The sequence below is a fragment of the Ctenocephalides felis genome, unplaced genomic scaffold (genome assembly GCF_003426905.1).
Source record: "Ctenocephalides felis isolate EL2017-DRISC unplaced genomic scaffold, ASM342690v1 CF-g0.4_SCAFFOLD_01886, whole genome shotgun sequence".
NCBI lineage: Eukaryota > Metazoa > Arthropoda > Insecta > Siphonaptera > Pulicidae > Ctenocephalides > Ctenocephalides felis.
The window spans coordinates 117,137,919-117,159,022 of NW_020538040.1; the positions used below are offsets into that span (position 1 = coordinate 117,137,919).

Consider the following 21,104-nt stretch of genomic DNA (forward strand, 5'->3'; position numbering starts at 1 on the left):
TTTATGTGGGGATCAAAGATGTTCTTGCCCCACAACCTTCCTCCTTTACCCGGGCAGGTAGATAGGGACAGTGGGAATCTCGTTAATCCATTCATGCGCGTCACTAGTTAGAGACGAGGCATTTGCTACCTTAAGAGAGTCATAGTTACTCCCGCCGTTTACCCGCGCTTGCTTGAATTTCTTCACGTTGACTTCAGAGCACTGGGCAGAAATCACATTGCGTCAACACCCGCTAGGGCCATCGCAATGCTTTGTTTTAATTAGACAGTCGGATTCCCCTAGTCCGTGCCAGTTCTGAGCTGACCGTTGAATGGCGGCCGAAGAGTACGACTGACCGACCGAAGCCGGCACAGAAACCTCGCAGCAAGAAAGATCCGCGGGGGGCCTAGACACGGGACCGAGCTCGGATCTAAGTCACAAGGACAATTTCACCTTGCCCAGGCCCGGCACATCGGCCTACGCCCGCTTCCCAACCAAGCCCGGCACGCCCCGATCCTCAGAGCCAATCCTTATCCCGAAGTTACGGATCCAATTTGCCGACTTCCCTTACCTACATTATCTATCGACTAGAGGCTCTTCACCTTGGAGACCTGCTGCGGATATGGGTACGAACCGGCGCGACACCTACCGTGGCCCTCTCCTGGATTTCAAGGTCCGAGGGGAAGATACGGACACCGCCACAACTGCGGTGCTCTTCGCGTTCCAAACCCTATCTCCCTTCTAGAGGATTCCAGGGAACTCGAACGCTCATACAGAAAAGAAAACTCTTCCCGTATTCCCGACGGCGTCTCCAGGTCATTTTGGGTTACCCCGACGAACTCTCTTGCGAGGGCCCGACTTGTAAACGGTTCCGCTGCCGGGTTCCGGAATAGGAACCGGATTCCCTTTCGCCCGATGGGTGTGAAATTTTATTCAAAATAAAATACACCGACATCAACATAGGATTTCTCCTGGGGCTTAGGATCGACTGCTCGTGTGCAACGGCTGGTCAACGAAAAACCTTTCTCCACGTCAGTCCTCCAGGGCCTCGCTGGAGTATTGCCTATACCACCAAGATCTGCACCGATGGCGGCTCCAGGCAGGTTACCCCAAACCCTTCTGCGCAACACCACCGCGACCCTCCTACTCACCAGGGTTTCAAAACAAACTTTATATGGCATAGTTCACCATCTTTCGGGTCCCAGCGTGTACGCTCTGGGTGCGCCTCTTCTCGCAATGAGAGTGAGACGCCCCGGGATTGCGAGCACGCATCCGTAGATGCGGTCCGTCATCCCTCAGTTCACTTAAGCGAACCTTTACTTTCATTGCGCCTTTAGGTTTTGTATTTCCCAATGACTCGCGCACATGCTAGACTCCTTGGTCCGTGTTTCAAGACGGGTCCTGAAAGTACCCAAAGCAATAGCATCGCTGACCGGTAATAGAGTCCGTTCGAGAACACGGTAGCTAACAGCTCGAGGCGGCATCGATGCCGGACTAGGTCCGACGGCCAATAACCGTCCGTGCTTGCAACCGGCCGAACGCTTAAAAGCGACCCTATACCATATCATTTATACCGTCTGGCAGTCGGCCGGAGCACGCGGGGTCTGGCGCGAATAAATTCGTGACAGGCTACCGCCGCGGTCGTAGATCGACACCAAACGGGTCGCGACGTCCTACTGAGAGAGAAGTGCATGCCATCGCCGCCTAACGCATAAACCGACGGCGTATCGCAGGACGAATCCCGGTCAATCGCACGCCAATAAATGGAAGACAATGATAACATTGAATCTCTCCTTTCGATCTTTCGGGTTTCTCAGGTTTACCCCTGAACGGTTTCACGTACTCTTGAACTCTCTCTTCAAAGTTCTTTTCAACTTTCCCTCACGGTACTTGTTCGCTATCGGTCTCGTGGTCATATTTAGCCTTAGATGGAGTTTACCACCCACTTAGAGCTGCACTCTCAAGCAACTCGACTCTGAGGAGAGATCCTCTCGATACGCGCAACGGTCGCTACGGGCCTGGCACCCTCTATGGGTAAATGGCCCCATTCAAGATGGACTTGAACTCGCCGCAACGCACCGAGATAATCGGATCCTCCCTAACACTACATTTCCCAGCGTCCGTCTCCGGCCGCGGGATTTAGTGCTGGGCTCTTCCCTGTTCGCTCGCCGCTACTAAGGGAATCCTAGTTAGTTTCTTTTCCACCGCTTAGTAATATGCTTAAATTCAGCGGGTAATCTCATCTGCTCTGAGGTCGTATTATGATTATGATGTGCTCGCAAACGTTAGTAAGCAAGCGCACACAAAATCGACGAGGAACCTTTGAATCGTCCAAATTTGCCGGAACGAAACCGCATTTCGAAGAGTTGGGTTTCCGGTTTATCGGGAGGGTCGCAAGAATATAAAATCTCTAGGACACACAACCCGCCGTAATCCCACAGAACGTCAACGAACGGTAATGTCCGATGTTGCAAAGTGGACTGGCTCACACGTTGAGTGAATTATTTAAGAGCACGCATTTACGCGAAACTCCATCATTCGCCGGCAAGCCGTTTAAAGCAAGCGGCAGTCTGGTAATGTTATACGACTCTCAGCCAGAGGTGGTCCGGGAACAGTATCCGAGGACCGCAATGTGCGTTCGAAATGTCAATGTTCATGTATCCTGCAGTTCACATGTCGACGCGCAATTAGCTGCGTTCTTCATCGACCCACGAGCCAAGTGATCCACCGTTCAGGGTGATTTTATATATATTTATACATGTTTCGATCGTGATCCCCTCGAAATCGTTTAAGATAACTCGGGCGATTCTGAAACTAGTATGATTATTATGGTTACAATTAGTACACCGTAAAGCTTTCGCGTTTCGGTCCGAGATACAAAATCTCGTTTCAAAATTGAAATATGAATATTTCACTGTGTGTGAGATTGAAAAATCTGCTTTCGCTGATTTTTCATTTTCTTAAAACAACGCAATGAAGCGAATGTTCAAATTCGCACAATTTGAATAAAATGTGCAGAGTATATAGAATACTAACGCAAGCGTTTACTACAATCGACTTTAAAACACTAGACTTTCATCTAGCGCCCAAAGAATTGATTGAGCTATGCGTTTAAAGTATAATATTCAAAAAGAACGCCGTTTTCACAACGAACTTCGTCATTCGCTCAGGCATCTGGCGATACCGAGCAGATATACATGGCAGTGCTCTCACACAATGCATAAGAGCGCTAAGCGGTTGTAAACTGCGTCACGCTGCTTTTGCACACTGCGCAATATTTTGCGACTAGCTCCGGTCAAACGTTAATGAAACGAATGATCATTGCCAGAGGCTTTTGCCCACAGTATATTATACTATGGGAGCGCACAACATTTAGTCTGCAACATTATATTGCGACATATAGCACACGTTTCATTCACTTAATAGTAAATGTACGTTAATGATCCTTCCGCAGGTTCACCTACGGAAACCTTGTTACGACTTTTACTTCCTCTAAATAATCAAGTTTGGTTATCTTCCCAGCAACATCGGCAATGTCGAAACGCTGCCGCGCACCGGTCCGAAGACCTCACTAAATAATTCAATCGGTAGTAGCGACGGGCGGTGTGTACAAAGGGCAGGGACATAATCAACGCAAGCTTATGACTCGCGCTTACTAGGAATTCCTCGTTCATGGGGAAGAATTGCAAGCCCCAATCCCTAGCACGAAGAGGCTTCAACGGATTACCCGGACCTTTCGGCCAAGGAAAACCTGCTGATCTCTTCAGTGTAGCGCGCGTGCGGCCCAGAACATCTAAGGGCATCACAGACCTGTTATTGCTCAATTTCGTGCGACTAAATGTCGCCTGTCCCTCTAAGAAGATATATTTGTACGCCGGTAGTGAGAACCACAACCAACAACGACCGAAGCCGAAGCGGAGGGTCTTTGCGATACCAGAAAGTACGTCTATTTAGCAGGCTAGAGTCTCGTTCGTTATCAGAATTAACCAGACAAATCACTCCACCAACTAAGAACGGCAAAATCTCAATCTGTCAATCCTTCCGGTGTCTGGACCTGGTGAGGTTTCCCGTGTTGAGTCAAATTAAGCCGCAGGCTCCACTCCTTGTAGTGCCCTTCCGTCAATTCCTTTAAGTTTCAGCTTTGCAACCATACTTCCCCCGGAACCCAAAAGCTTTGGTTTCCCGGAAGCTGCCCGCCGAGTCATCGGAGGAACTTCGGCGGATCGCTAGCTGGCATCGTTTATGGTTAGAACTAGGGCGGTATCTGATCGCCTTCGAACCTCTAACTTTCGTTCTTGATTGATGAAAACACATTTGGCAAATGCTTTCGCTTCTGTCCGTCTTGCGACGATCCAAGAATTTCACCTCTAACGTCGCAATACGAATGCCCCCAGTTGTCCCTATTAATCATTACCTCGGAATTCCGAAAACCAACAAAATAGAACCGAGGTCCTATTCCATTATTCCATGCACACAATATTCAGGCGAATGAGCCTGCTTTAAGCACTCTAATTTGTTCAAAGTAAACGTACCGGCCCACCTCGACACTCGGTGAAGAGCACCTTGGTAGGATTTTGAGTTGGGCCGCCTTTTTACGGGCTAAGCCCACCGGTAGGACGTCCCACAGACATGCCAGTTGAACACCGCGAGCGGTGAACCGACAGTGTGGGACACAGATTCAACTACGAGCTTTTTAACCGCAACAACTTTAATATACGCTATTAGAGCTGGAATTACCGCGGCTGCTGGCACCAGACTGGCCCTCTAATAGATCCTCGTTAAAGGATTTAAAGTGTACTCATTCCGATTACGGGGCCTCGGATGAGTCCCGTATCGTTATTTTTCGTCACTACCTCCCCGTGCCGGGAGTGGGTAATTTGCGCGCCTGCTGCCTTCCTTGGATGTGGTAGCCGTTTCTCAGGCTCCCTCTCCGGAATCGAACCCTGATTCCCCGTTACCCGTAACAACCATGGTAGTCGCAGAAACTACCATCGACAGTTGATAAGGCAGACATTTGAAAGATGCGTCGCCGGTACTAGACCGTGCGATCGGCACAAAGTTATTCAGAGTCACCAAGTCAAACGGTGAGCAAGGCAAGCCCGCCACCGATTGGTTTTGATCTAATAAAAGCATTCCTTCCATCTCTGGTCGGAACTCTATTTGCATGTATTAGCTCTAGAATTACCACAGTTATCCAAGTAATGTGGGTACGATCTAAGGAACCATAACTGATGTAATGAGCCATTCGCGGTTTCACCTTAATGTGGCTTGCACTGAGACATGCATGGCTTAATCTTTGAGACAAGCATATACTACTGGCAGGATCAACCAGGGTGCTATATATATAATAGCATAGTGCGTAAATGTCCCTCGGCGTCACCCGAGAGACCACACTTTGTATAGAAAAGTTCGATGAATATTTCTAAACAACGAATTTTCTTACATATATATATCTGAGTCGTACGATATTCCCTGGACATGACGAACAGTTTACATCGCGACTTGATATTTTATATATTCTGCGCTTACACAGAGGCTAGACCTTTAACAACCGTCGAAACGGCGGTCCGTACATGAAATTTGCGGTCCGCAGACCCAGTTAATTTCAAACAGTCTCTTTACCCTTCGTTAGATTGAAAACGTCGGGGCGAATTCATTATAAGAATTCATCGTTATAACTAACTTTTATTCTCGCTCGGAGAGTATTGAGTTGATTGCATTTGTATATTTTATTTTCCGCATAAGAGTCTTTGCGTCAACGACACATGCCCGCGGATATGCTGTACAGTATGGTTGAACACTTATAAATAAGGTCCAGAACCCGGCCGTAAACCGACATCCGAACATATACGGCGTATATTATTCTAGACACGGTCTACGACAGTTTGACCTGCAGCGACGGGTCGCCTCGGGTTACCGTGCGAACCATCACCGCGATGGTCTGGACAGGCTATATGGCGGGTCGCAAGAAAATAAATTCTCTAGGACGCGCAACCACTTTAGCAATTTTAGAGCACGTTGTGGTCCAAAAACAAACGTCCTCGCTTTAAAATTGAAATATGAATATTTCACTGTGTGTGAGATTGAAAAATCTGCTTTCGCTGATTTTTCATTTTCTTAAAACAACGCAATGAAGCGAATGTTCAAATTCGCACAATTTGAATAAAATGTGCAGAGTATATAGAATACTAACGCAAGCGTTTACTACAATCGACTTTAAAACACTAGACTTTCATCTAGCGCCCAAAGAATTGATTGAGCTATGCGTTTAAAGTATAATATTCAAAAAGAACGCCGTTTTCACAACGAACTTCGTCATTCGCTCAGGCATCTGGCGATACCGAGCAGATATACATGGCAGTGCTCTCACACAATGCATAAGAGCGCTAAGCGGTTGTAAACTGCGTCACGCTGCTTTTGCACACTGCGCAATATTTTGCGACTAGCTCCGGTCAAACGTTAATGAAACGAATGATCATTGCCAGAAGCTTTTGCCCACAGTATATTATACTATAGGAGCGCACTTGATTACAGCAATAATTTGTCGAGTAATCACAAGATTTCATATTTGTGGTCAGCAGACCCAAATAATTTTAACTCGCACCGATCGAACGTTCATAAATGAATGATCCTCGGTGCGAGAAGCTTCGTCAGTTCTGCTGCACCACCCATCTATTTGACTTTAGTCCATTTGTAAAATCCTATATTATTAAAATATATAGATTTTATATTTGCGGTCCGCAGACCCAAATAATTTCAACTCGCTCCGATCAAACGTTCATAAAACGAAAGACCATCGCTGCGAGAAGCTTTGCTAGTTCTGCTATATTCACATATATTTGACCGTAGTCAATTTGTAAAATTCTATATTATTAAAATATATAGATTTCATATTTGCGGTCCGCAGACCCAAATAATTTCAACTCTCTCTGATCGAACGTTTAAAAACGAATGATCCTACCACCAGTTATCTATAGCCGCAAACCAGCATCCGAATATATACGGGGTATATAATTCTAGATGTGGCTCACAACATTATTAAAAGTTACGCTAATATATCATTGACAGACTAAAAGTATCGAATATGATGTAAAAACTACACCGGGGAATGATATCCGTACCCGCCCGAACAACATAGCGTACTTTAGCCTGAGCTTGCTCGCATCGCACTCGACACGACCTATTCCCCTATATAAGGCGCGCGGCCACAGCGTAGGTATTTGACTGAGTCCCAAGCGATGTGCATTTGACCTGCGGCGAGGGCCTGCTCGCGCTTACGGTGTGAATCGTCAAGACAAAAGTCTGGGAAAATTTCGAACTGTGAACCCTTATGATAGAAAAATTTTTGTCGAAAATTTTGTTAGATGTTCAAACAGTTTTATATATATGGACAATATGAATTATAGTTAATTATTGAGTTTTTAGGTGTTTTTTGTTTTTTTTTTAAACTTTTGTATAAAATTATGTATTTATTGATTTTTATAGATCTCAATGAATATAAAACGAATTTATATATAGTTATATTATTTTTTATAATTATTTGTTTAAATTTTCTAATTTTACAATAAATGTTCAAACCAGTTTTCCTCGATTTTCTCTTAAACCGTAAAAGATACAAAAAAACTTTGTTCGTACGAAAGATGCAGAATAAAATTACGAATAAAATGGTATATAAATGGTTAGGTGTGTTCATATAATTTTCTCTAGATTTTCCGATTTTTCCAAATTTTCACGACGGCAACTCGCCTGTAGGCTACACCGTGCAAAATTCGAAGTTGTGATGTATGGAAAAAGAACTAAGAATTTTGAGACCTTTCTAATGATGTATAATAGTTTATATGTTTTCTTTAGAGAAATATCGAATCGTGAGGAGTATTGCTCCAACCTATCCGCACTTTGCATTTTGACAAGTTAACATCTACACATATTGCTCTATAACATGAAAACCGTAAAAGATACGAAAAAACTTTGTTCGTACGAAAGATGCAGAATAAAATTATGAATAAAATGGTATATAAATGGTTAGGTGTGTTCATATAATTTTCTCTAGATTTTCCGATTTTCATAACGGCAACTCGCCTGTAGGCCACACCGTGCAAAATTCGAAGTTGTGATGTATGGAAAAAGAACTAAGAATTTTGAGACCTTTCTAATGATGTATAATAGTTTATATGTTTTCTTTAGAGAAATATCGAATCGTGAGGAGTATTGCTCCAACCTAGCCGCACTTTGCATTTTGACAAGTTAACAACTACACAGATTGCCTTATACTGTCTAAACCGTAAAAGATACAAAAAAACTTTGTTCGTACGAAAGATGCAGAATAAAATTACGAATAAAATGGTATATAAATGGTTAGGTGTGTTCATATAATTTTCTCTAGATTTTCCGATTTTTCCAAATTTTCACGACGGCAACTCGCCTGTAGGCTACACCGTGCAAAATTCGAAGTTGTGATGTATGGAAAAAGAACTAAGAATTTTGAGACCTTTCTAATGATGTATAATAGTTTATATGTTTTCTTTAGAGAAATATCGAATCGTGAGGAGTATTGCTCCAACCTAGCCGCACTTTGCATTTTGACAAGTTAACAACTACACAGATTGCCTTATACTGTCTAAACCGTAAAAGATACAAAAAAACTTTGTTCGTACGAAAGATGCAGAATAAAATTACGAATAAAATGGTATATAAATGGTTAGGTGTGTTCATATAATTTTCTCTAGATTTTCCGATTTTCATAACGGCAACTCGCCTGTAGGCCACACCGTGCAAAATTCGAAGTTGTGATGTATGGAAAAAGAACTAAGAATTTTGAGACCTTTCTAATGATGTATAATAGTTTATATGTTTTCTTTAGAGAAATATCGAATCGTGAGGAGTATTGCTCCAACCTAGCCGCACTTTGCATTTTGACAAGTTAACAACTACACAGATTGCCTTATACTGTCTAAACCGTAAAAGATACAAAAAAACTTTGTTCGTACGAAAGATGCAGAATAAAATTACGAATAAAATGGTATATAAATGGTTAGGTGTGTTCATATAATTTTCTCTAGATTTTCCGATTTTTCCAAATTTTCACGACGGCAACTCGCCTGTAGGCTACACCGTGCAAAATTCGAAGTTGTGATGTATGGAAAAAGAACTAAGAATTTTGAGACCTTTCTAATGATGTATAATAGTTTATATGTTTTCTTTAGAGAAATATCGAATCGTGAGGAGTGTTGCTCCAACCTATCCGCACTTTGCATTTTGACAAGTTAACAACTACACAGATTGCCTTATACTGTCTAAACCGTAAAAGATACAAAAAAACTTTGTTCGTACGAAAGATGCAGAATAAAATTATGAATAAAATGGTATATAAATGGTTAGGTGTGTTCATATAATTTTCTCTAGATTTTCCGATTTTTCCAAATTTTCACGACGGCAACTCGCCTGTAGGCTACACCGTGCAAAATTCGAAGTTGTGATGTATGGAAAAAGAACTAAGAATTTTGAGACCTTTCTAATGATGTATAATAGTTTATATGTTTTCTTTAGAGAAATATCGAATCGTGAGGAGTGTTGCTCTAACCTATCCGCACTTTGCATTTTGACAAGTTAACATCTACACATATTGCTCTATAACATGAAAACCGTAAAAGATACGAAAAAACTTTGTTCGTACGAAAGATGCAGAATAAAATTATGAATAAAATGGTATATAAATGGTTAGGTGTGTTCATATAATTTTCTCTAGATTTTCCGATTTTCATAACGGCAACTCGCCTGTAGGCTACACCGTGCAAAATTCGAAGTTGTGATGTATGGAAAAAGAACTAAGAATTTTGAGACCTTTCTAATGATGTATAATAGTTTATATGTTTTCTTTAGAGAAATATCGAATCGTGAGGAGTATTGCTCCAACCTAGCCGCACTTTGCATTTTGACAAGTTAACAACTACACAGATTGCCTTATACTGTCTAAACCGTAAAAGATACAAAAAAACTTTGTTCGTACGAAAGATGCAGAATAAAATTACGAATAAAATGATGTATAACTCGATATATGTCATAATATATTTTTCATGAGATTTTTCAATTTTTACTTTAAATTAAAAAATGTTTGAAATTTTTCGCTGACTTTAAATTCATTTGCGGGTTATGCTTTTTTTTACAATATTGTTTCAAATGATGTAAAAAGTTAAATTAGCGAGGTGCCTCAATATGCAAAAAATTGGCCCACTCTAATATATATATATATATATATATATATATATATATATATATATATATAGGTTATATATATATATTATATATAGGTTATATATATATATATATATATATATATATTATAGGTTGTCAAATATCTCCCTTTCGCCTTTTTGTATTATAAATCAAGAGCAAAAAAGCGGAAGGGAGATATTTGACAACCTAATATATATATATATATATATATATATATATATATATATATATATATATATATATATATATATATATATATATATATATATTATATTATATTATACTAATATATTTTCGACGAAAAGAATCGATATTGGCAAATAGATCGAGCTAAAAAATCGATAGCAAAAGTACTCACTATCGACCGCAAAGTATCGATATTTACTCAGTACTCGATATTTTGTTCTAACACTAGGCGCAGGGACACTGGTAAGGGTTTCACTCGGTCTTGCCAAGTACGGAACTGTACCTGACGGTTGGATAAACGCTCTAGTTGTGTGCGTCATACAGCTAGAGGGGCCAGTGACACTTTTCTTCGCCGTCTTTTTTTCCCGATCAAGTAGTTTTTGTTCTTCTTCACGTTTGTCTAATTTTTACTAACTTTAATGTTTAGTTAGTTCATAACACTTAGTTTATATATCATACGTGTAACATATTTACTCTTACTTTCGTATCCTATTTATCATTATTGCACCATCCGCTTTGTTCGCCATTTTAATATTTTCGAATCATGTTATTTATATATGTATATATCATAGTGTCGTTTTTTTTGCCGTGCGTCGCAAAATGCTTGGTTTGGTTTACGGATAGAGTTTATAGAATTTGTTTCAAGTTACATGGTATTGAGAGTATAGAGGGCAAAATGTTTAGTCGATAAGTTAAATGTGTTTTGGTGGCCCTATTGTTTAAGTGTTATTATATAATAGTTTTATATCTGTTAAGTATGATAATGATTAGGATTGGATTTTTTTTATTTCACTTTATTTCAGCAATCAGAAATACAAAAATAATTTCTATGAGCTAAACTGTACATTTAAATAAGTATGATATTATATAAGATAATCCAGTGATATATCTTACTTAGTTTACATAAAATCGAATGGCCATATCCTTTTCAGTCTTCTATTGTCATGTGGTAGTAAGATGTCTGCAACTATTGGGTTTGGGTGGGTCTCTAATTTATTTCTATGGATTAAGGCACGCTCTTGTATTGTTTGCCGGACTGTTAACATTTTCAGAAGATTGGATATAAACTATTATTTTCATCGTATGTTTTTTTGTTCATTGATAATGTTACCGTAAAACAAACCAAACGAACATTAGTAGTGTATTACCGTGTTTATACCGTCGGCGTTTTGTTTAATTTTTGTACGCCCTTTTATATGGACAAAATACGATTTTATTTTTATCAAATATACTTTAATTTTGTCTCGTCAATAGTTATTGGCTCGTGTTTTTGACCGCCCAATCGCGATTAAGGAATCCGATATGGCAAATAAAAATAATGAAGGAAGAACGGATTAATTGAGAGAAACATGAATGGGTTATGAGAGATAGGAAGAACTTGATGAAGAATCAAGAATAGGTATGTTTGTATAAACAAATATATAAATCGAAGGATCGTGTCGTAGCCTTTATCACTCTTTTTAATTATTTTTTCTCAACATTACTTCTTTTCTCTATTTTTTTATATGAATATGCGGTAAACAGCTCGACCGTCGGTAGACGAAGCTTTAGTCCGAGCGGCCGGGGCAAGTGGTGACGCTTCAGCATGAAACGACCGGACTCGTTTCATAAGTAATTAGATTTAAACGACACGATTCATTATGATTGGAGCAAAAGATTCTTTTCGGCGTAGAAATATATGATTGAAAAAAAAAATCATTTACTTTTTTTTTAAATAAAATAATATTAGTTTAGACTTAAGATTCACCTCCCCTTCCCTTAGATAGGTTGTAGAATGAAGTTTTAGAATATGTTGGGATATTTAGTTGTCATGGTGCAGGGAAGTTATATCGGGATTTTTGTTTGTGGAGAGTCGCAACATAGTATAAATATAAGTCTGCTGTTTTCAATCGGGGAAACCGCTCTTAATCAAACCCGCAGCCGCTGAATATATGTGACAATTATTGTATGAAATTATTGGATTATTTGTGAAGGTACCTTCAGTGAGACCTAAATGGCGCTATAGGTCGCACGTTGCCATCTCCCCGCGAAGAAGACAACCTTGGAGGGCTCTTGTGCCGGGCTGGGAAACTCCGGGTGTGTCCCGCTTACACAGGTGATTGTAAGTGCCATTTGTTTTTGGGTGGGCATAAGCGGTCGGTCTAGTGTTATTATGGTATGGGGCGCTGCGGGGGGAGCAAGAAGGAAAACTAGATCCTAGCCCCCATCTGTGGTCTTGTATTTGGGGGGCAATCACACCAGTAGATGCTGAATTACGGTAAATGTCGCGTTCGTTAAAGTAAACTAGCTATTTAAATAATTGAATTTTATAAATTGATATATATATATATATATATATATATATATATATATATATATTGTTCCTTGTTTATCGTCAAATTAGTTTTTGTCCGCGCGTTACGCAGTAAATGATTGTCCACATCGGCTATAATTCGGGCTACGGTTATTCTATTAAATCTAATACTACAACCAAGAAAATAAGTGACAGCACACGCACATAAGATAAGTTTGCGTCTCAAGAAAACGTGTTACAAAAAAACTGTACGAAAAACGATTGTACTTCGAATATTTTATCACTACGTTTTGTCTTTTGTTAGTCTGTTTTTTTATATATAACTTTTTTTTCTAAGTCTAGCCTTTCTGTTTTAAATTTACTATGCACAGTTTTTCTTGACACGATTTTTTTAATAACCAAATAGTTTAATTTAGTTTTAAGCAAACGGATTTATTAAGTTTTTTTTTTGTATTAATGATGTTTGTGTATATTTTATCAGACCTGTATATATGAGTTCATGTTTACTAGCTGCTACGTGTTTTGTGTTTGTAAACAAAGGAGGAATAGCTTATAAGGATTCTAGGAATATCTGACCGAAACCACAACACCTAAACATGGCCAGCACACAACCACAACCACAATGATCGTCCAGTAGCCAAGGCTCACACTTGAGCAAACTCATTTAAACCAGCCAACCCAAAGACGAGGACCAAGGGGCAAAACAGGTTCCTAAGGACACCGGAATAACCCGGAATACCCGAAAGAAGGCAAAATTTTAACTTTGTATTTAAGAGCCGAGGGTGGCTCTAGTGTGACAGGGGGGCGTGTAACAACAATTGGTATTGTCGTCAAAGGATTGCATAGCCCTCAGTGCAAATGAACTCCCTCACCTACTTCTACTAGGGTTCCTGCAATATAAGGTCTAAGTCGAGGGTTGAAATGATCATTAGGAAATGTAACATCCTCCGAGGAGTTCGGTCGGGTCCAGGCACAAGTCTCTGGACCCGCTTTGTGTATAGTGGTGTGTGTGTTGTGCCAGGAGAGGAGAACCCGTTCCAGCAAAGGTCAGATGTATTATGTATTAGCTATTTTCTCCGTTAGTATATTCCGTTACGTTAGTTCCGTTATGTCCGTTAAGTTATCCAATACTCCGTTAGTAATCAATCAAGATTTATCAGTACGTTATAGTTTAGGCAGAGGACATGACAGTACGTAGGTACTGTCATGCCATCACGCCTGTAATATTGAAGTAGTATTAAATAAGGACAATTGTACATTCTGTTTCATTTGCGTAGTTAGTTGGTTTAGTTTCCACAGGTAATTACAGGGTCTTTATAGAAGACGGATTAAGGAGTTGGTGTAACTCTTTCGTAAGGGCGATGCAACGCTAAGATATAATATTTGGTAGTCGTTGCAATCCCTGAGAAAGGGTCCATCAACCTGTTTAAACCGTCACAATATATATATATATATATATATATATATATATATATATATATATCCTAGCTGACCCGGCAAACGTTGTTTTTCTAAGTAAGGTATATTTAATACAATTTCTAGAGAATAAAAAAAAACTATACTTTTAATGTATAAGAATGTTTTGTTTGAATGCTATATACAATGAGGTATTATAAACACAATAAACCCCATTAGTTTGTCTATATTTTGTCAATACAATCAAACGGGAAGTTTTATACACTTTCTATAGAAAACATGGTATAATCCAATCCAAGTCTTTTTTGGTCTTTCGACTTATTGATTACGTTTCAAGTTTTTCAGATTTTTTTTGGATTATGGATTTTGTGTATAATTGTAAATAATACTACTGACCTTAACACTATTTCTACCGACATTTCATGTTTGCTATTCCTACCGCGACCGGTCAAATGACCGGTCATGCAAAATCGTTATTTTTCAGTATTGAATGAAGAGTTAATGCTAGTTTATAAATACAAATACAATATATTTCTTTTATTTTAGAATGCAAAATCTACATTTTATACTGTTTCATCCAATTTTTCACGAATTTTTTTCTTAGAGTGTATTTTATGCACACGCATTTTTTGCGTTTTTGGCTGATTTGTTCGCCCTATCATCTTTTTAAAGCATTATCTAGAATATTTTCTTTTAGGGAATCTGTTGCGTACTTGTACTTAATTGATTTTTTTCTGAATTCTTGTCGCAAATATACTGCACATTAATTGGAATAGAAAGTTTCTGCCTTGTACATTGTCCTCCCGTAATTTCTTTATGTGACAACAATCGATTTATCCTGAACAAATCCAAAATAATGTAAATCCTTGATGAATTCTCTCTAAAATTCATATTTTACCGAATAATTTCTCACTATTTTATGAATGACACCTACACCAGTCCCGACGCTAATACCAATTGAATTAACTCACGTATTAGTGTAATTTTTTCAACATATGTGTAGGTAAGTGAAAATTAGAAAAGTGAAATTCTTCTTATCTTCCAAAAATATAAGTATTATTTGAGTGTTGAAGTCCTTGATTTTCAGTTCTGCCAGTATTTATAGCAGTTATATTGCTTCAATTGTACCTACCATCAGTTTTTTTACTAAAAGTTTAACTATATGTAGGATGGTGAAAACGTTATATATTTTTTACGTCATAATAGCGATTTTGATAATACGGTTTCATCAGTTATAAATCATCAAAGAAATTCTCAGTTTGCTACGTATACTGGATGGTTACCAAAATTTCACACCCCATTTGTGCGATTTGCTGGGCATAATTATATTTACATCGTATATTGAACGGTTACTAATATTTATACGTTTTTCTGAACACTATTGAACATGTGTTGAATAAATTTACACCTTACCTTTATTAAAAATATATGTTTGTCGATAGTAATACGTGGTCTTTTACAACAATTTTGATTGCTGTCAATGTAGTTGAATCAACCTTTTGATTCAAAACAAAACCTATCAATTTGTTGTTTGAATTCCTTCGTAAAAATCTGTCTACACATAGACATTGAGCAAAAATAAGAAAACCGAATTTTTATACCGTAGAAATGCAATATTTATACTCCTTGCCTCATTTGCGAAGCGTGCATACAGAATCGAAAAAAAAATGCATATAAATTTGCAGAAGACAGTTTTTACTAGTCTAAATTCTTCTGAATTTACATTTTCTTGTAAGTTAGATAATATTCTTAACAATTACTACAAAAAATCCTGTCCGAACTTCGTCTTTCGTACTACCGGTCAAATGACCGGTCGCGGTAGGTAAGACAGTATACAATTTTTTTTCCAAAAATAGAAATTGAATAAACAAATTAACATTGAAAAATGTATCATACTTACATATTGGGAAAAGTCATAAAGTTTGATAACGATTCAATTACGTTTGATATGAAAAATACTAATCGAAAAATCAAAAACGGTCATTTGACCGGTCCCGGTAGGAATACTGTTAAAAAAATTTTCAAATTTCTCGAGGAGAGATAGAAAATGAATTAGGTATTTCTTCTTTGATCTGCTTTTTGAAAAGTTTCAAATTACATTCGATGAATTTAAATAAATTTAATAAAAAGTATATATTAGCAGGGCGAAGCACAGAGGTCCAATTTGAAATTGAGCAGGTAGTTTATACCTGTGAAAACCAAAACAATCATATCACCACAAATAACACATTTCAAACAAACAATTATCTGACTATGTGCAGTAAAACTGCCAGTTACTTCATCATTGTAGAAATGTGCCTTTATGCTGTCTTTCAAAAATTTGTTATCTATACCTTTTTACCCTATAGGCAGAGTAACTTGGAACGGCCTGGTGGCAAACAGGTTTGATGTCTTATTTTAATTTTAAAGGTATTTTACAAAATAATTACATTTTTAACTAATGCTTAAAAACTACCAACGGAAGATAATACTTTTATTATGGATTTTCAAAGATTGCCGTTTATTCCCCGATAGCAAAGTCATGAGAATCAAGGTTATAGCTGGTTATATATATTTTTACCTCTACTTTCAAATACTTTTGTTAAACAATGCTTAACTTTACTGGTTTTTGACACATCGGTGCTGGACCATTTTAACCCCGGATCTTCATATAAAACCATCTATTTTTCAATAAATTGTGGGAAATTAAAACTGGGAAAATTTTATTCGGCAAAATGCCCCTTTCAACAAAATTTAGGTTCTGAATTTAAATAACATAAATGAAAAATAATATAACCTAGAAAATGTTTTATAAATACCAATGAGTATATTTAATGATACAAATGAAATTTTTCAGAGCACCGTGTTTGAGAAAAATATGATTTGCAAAAAAAGAGTGCCACAAAGTCAAAAAATGCATTTTTATATTAACAAAAAAAAATTATATTTTCAGTTTCTATCAACACTTGCGGCCCGTTTAATAACGTTTTTGTATATAAGTAAAACTACAAACAAAACTTCTTACTGCATTTTGGTCATAATTAAATAATATTTACGTATAACTTCCTATTAAACGTAATTGAACATCATCTGTCAAAAATGTTTGACATTTCACGCATTAGCCACCGTCCATTATTTTATTTAAATTACGCTTCTACAAAAATTTTCAAATTAAAAATGTAAAGTTTTTACGCTATTTTGAAATAATATCTCACCTTTCCGACCATCTCTGGATTGGCACGAATTTTTCAAGACTAAGACTCGCCAAATCGGTTTTTGAGTTTTACGGAATCATTTTATCGAGAGCTCCATTTTATATATATATATATATATATATATAATAAATTATATATATATATATATATTTATATATATATATTTATATATATATATATATATATATATATATGTATAATAAAATAAAAATTGATCAATGATTAATAACAATGAGATAATAACAAAAACTCTTAATTTGAAACTAATCATTGTTGCACACCGTCAACACAAATAATATATTTTTTAAAGCATTCTATTGGGATGATAAGTTCTTTAAAAACATTGATAACCGTTTAAACTTTTTTTGCCTCTCCGAAATCGCTTAACCTGTCTTTGACAGTTTACCAATACGAATCGAATGTTTTTTAAATCATTTAAATTGGTTGATCCAATTCGATTCCGTCGACAAAAAATTAAAGATTCTTAAAAAAACGACATTTAGACATTTCTGAACCAATTTTGAAAATTAAAAACTGTTCGAAAGTTTTTAGTTGGCGATCGTGCTGAATAGTTTTTCGTAAAGATCGGCCGTATCGTTTCTTCGTAATTTATTGTAAAAATCTTTTATAAAAAAACTTCATATAGAGATAAAAATTATAGTCTCATCTAACATAAATTTTATGGAACTACGATAAATGATTAATTATAAAAATTCATTAAATTTTCATTTTCCTTTCAGAATTACTTGAATGATCGTAAAAACATAAAATGTTTGCTAATCAAATTGTTTGGAAAAAAAACAAACTGCTTCGGGATAATTATTTAATTTCATTGTTTTTCTAATAGCTGGAGAACAAACCATTTTTGCTGAAGTGTTTGTTTATTTGATTGAAAATCAATCTCATTCACAGTTATAGTAATCGCAACAAAATCGAAAATGAAAAATTTTATATGTATTTACGTTTTAAAGATATCTGAACATTTTGGCAAACGATTTGGTCAACGATTTTATGAACACGTATCAACCAACTTGAAAAATTCATAAAATATTCGATTTGTGTTGAAGGTAAGACGTGCTGATTATTGGTAAAGGCAGGACAAGTCGTTTCGAAGATACAGGGCAAAAAATGCCAAACTGATTACATTTTTAAGAAGGCAGGACTAGCGGTTTTGAAGATCCAATAAAAAAGTAGAAAAAATGCCATTTGGCGAACAAAAATGATCATTAAGCGTATAGTCCAGTCATTTGGTCGTTTTGCCGGTACGTACTTCGGGAATTCTGAAAATTGGTAATCTTATAGATTTCGAGGTGCTCTTTACGAAAATCAACTTTGCCACCTCAAATTTGAACGGCAAGTTGCCGCCATATCGAAAAAATGGCGTCAAAAACAGCTTTTTCAAAATATCTCCTTTCTGGTTCATTCTACGATAAAAGTATCTATGTACGAATTAAACTAGATAAAATTTCCTACAATTCTTTAGAAAACCGTTTTTTTGTAAAATTTATGGTTTGAGAGTACGGCCGCCTTAAAGTCTTTGCTGCTCTCGCCGCAGTATCAAATCTCTCCATATATGACAGCAATTTGAACTTGACCACATTCTCTCTAATAAATAAATATTTTCAATGTTAAATTAGGCAAATAAGATCTAGAAATAAAATATATATTAAGATCTAGAAATATATATATATATATATATATATATTTATATATATATATATATATATATATATATATATACTAGATGACCCAACAGACGTTGTCCTGTACCAAATTCTACATTTTTCAATATCCTGTACGAATATTTACCGTTCAGTTAAAATTAATAATTATTGTTTTTCAAATTACTATTTACATTAATATATAAGTAAATGTAGAACTGCTTCAAATAAAATGATGATTTTCAATTCCCATAGTTAACACTTTAACAAATATTAAAATAGGTTTAATAAAATTATATATTGAAAATTAAACACTGCAATTTATAGTACAAATTTATTTCCAATAGCTCAATTTGTTTTAATGTCAAGGGTTATACAATTTTTTAGTCATACCAGTAGATGTGGATGTAAAAATGAATGATTTTTTGTTTATTTACGACTAAAACGTTGACTTTCCAAATGTATCACACAAAAAATCATCGCCTGCCTTTGTGATTTATAGCATAAGATACACGTGTTAAAAATTGAAGTCTTTTAAAGGGTATAACAAACTCAGAAAGAATTAGTAAATAGCATTCACGGTAAAGGTACAATATCACATTGGTTTTTTCTACCCAAAATAATGGCTTCAATAATGTTGTCTATAATTTTATATATTTGTACCATATTTTAACTGGATTTTAGTAATTTTAATATCTAAATTACATTTTTCTTACTAATAAATTTATATACATTATTACTTAAGTTTATATTTGAAGTGAATTATTTTGCCAAATCCTGTTCTCATGTCCTCTATTCAACCTACGATCAACAAAATTATTGCAGTAAATGGAGAGGAAAAAAACGTTTGTCGGAAATAGGCTAATCTTAATCTAAGTGTTAATCTTAAATCTTAAGTTCAGAAGTGAAAACAATTTGCACTTTGTCACCACCCACCGGATTAATTGAATTATAACTCTTTTAATTCTGATTTTATCAGTACTTGCAATACACTATTTTAAAGGTAATGAGCTACACAACTTTTTCTATCATAAATTTTACCGTAACTTCTCTTATTTTGAAATGGCAAAGGATTGAAAGACTCGAAAGACACTCTGGTTGGACACTATCAATATTTGTGTAACAGAAAAATAATAAAAAGCAATAATTGGTCAGTAAAAGACCTTGAATTTTTATTTATATACCTTTATACGTATCTTTTATTATTTTAAATATTTTTTTCCCATGAAATCATGAGCTTTTTCGAAATCGTTTGCACTAAAGTTGTGGTATTTTCTAGAATCCGAGAAGATCTTTTCAAGATCTCTCAAACCAAGTTGATTCCAGAGGGACTACGGTTATTTTTAATTTTGGTGGAAATGGCACTCAAAAACTATTTGCTTAAAACGAAAAAAATATTGTAGGCGTCTTTTATCTGCATGATAGCTTACTCATTTTGCAGCAGAAGAACTCATTTTAAAGCTTATTTTGAGTACTATAAAACCCTATTTTCATATCTAGCTTAATATGATTCCTAGAACAATTTATAGAACACCAATTTGTTAGAATTTCAATTGATATAATTTTGTTCATTACATGATTTTCGTTTAAATGTATATTTTTAGAAATATTTGCAAAAAACTATGAAAAACGCAAAAAACAACAAATTTTCAGTAGCCAGTAACTTGAAAAGTAATTTCTTTTCTGAAAAACATCATTAAACATTTTTCTCTTCTAATTAGTTCTTTTATCGATATCCGACGTTAGTTTGGAAAAGATACAATCGCACCACTGAAAAAAGATGTCATCCCCCCGGAAAGTGGCAAATGATTCTAAATTATTTTTACTTTTAAACTTGAGAGTAAGATGAACTTAATTCCAAAACTTTATGTAAATTGGAGCACATTAAAAATATTCAGACCCAAAATGCTCCATTGTCTTGAGTAAATATTCCGTATCCAATGCCAAACATATGAATTTTTGACACAATGAAACTTCTAAATAATTGTTTGAATAAATAAATTATTTTTGTATCGTGATTTTGTAAAGTAAGGCAAAACACGACTGCATTTAAAAGTTAAAAAATAATAATCAGTCAAAGTGAATTATAGGCTAAGTTTGAAGTGCGATCACTGACAGACGCATGCGCAGACTGCATCACCT

The 21,104-nt window shown here is 36.3% G+C and overlaps 2 non-coding genes across 2 annotated transcripts; both read right to left on the bottom strand.

Annotated features, from left to right (window-relative positions):
* Positions 1–2,563: 2,563 nt before the first annotated feature.
* LOC113378987 lies at positions 2,564–2,718 on the bottom strand. The gene has a single exon (XR_003367299.1). It is a non-coding gene; the product is annotated as a 5.8S ribosomal RNA (ribosomal RNA).
* Positions 2,719–3,416: 698 nt separating this feature from the next.
* LOC113378924 lies at positions 3,417–5,314 on the bottom strand. Its single transcript, XR_003367270.1, has one exon. It is a non-coding gene; the product is annotated as a small subunit ribosomal RNA (ribosomal RNA).
* Positions 5,315–21,104: the final 15,790 nt, after the last annotated feature.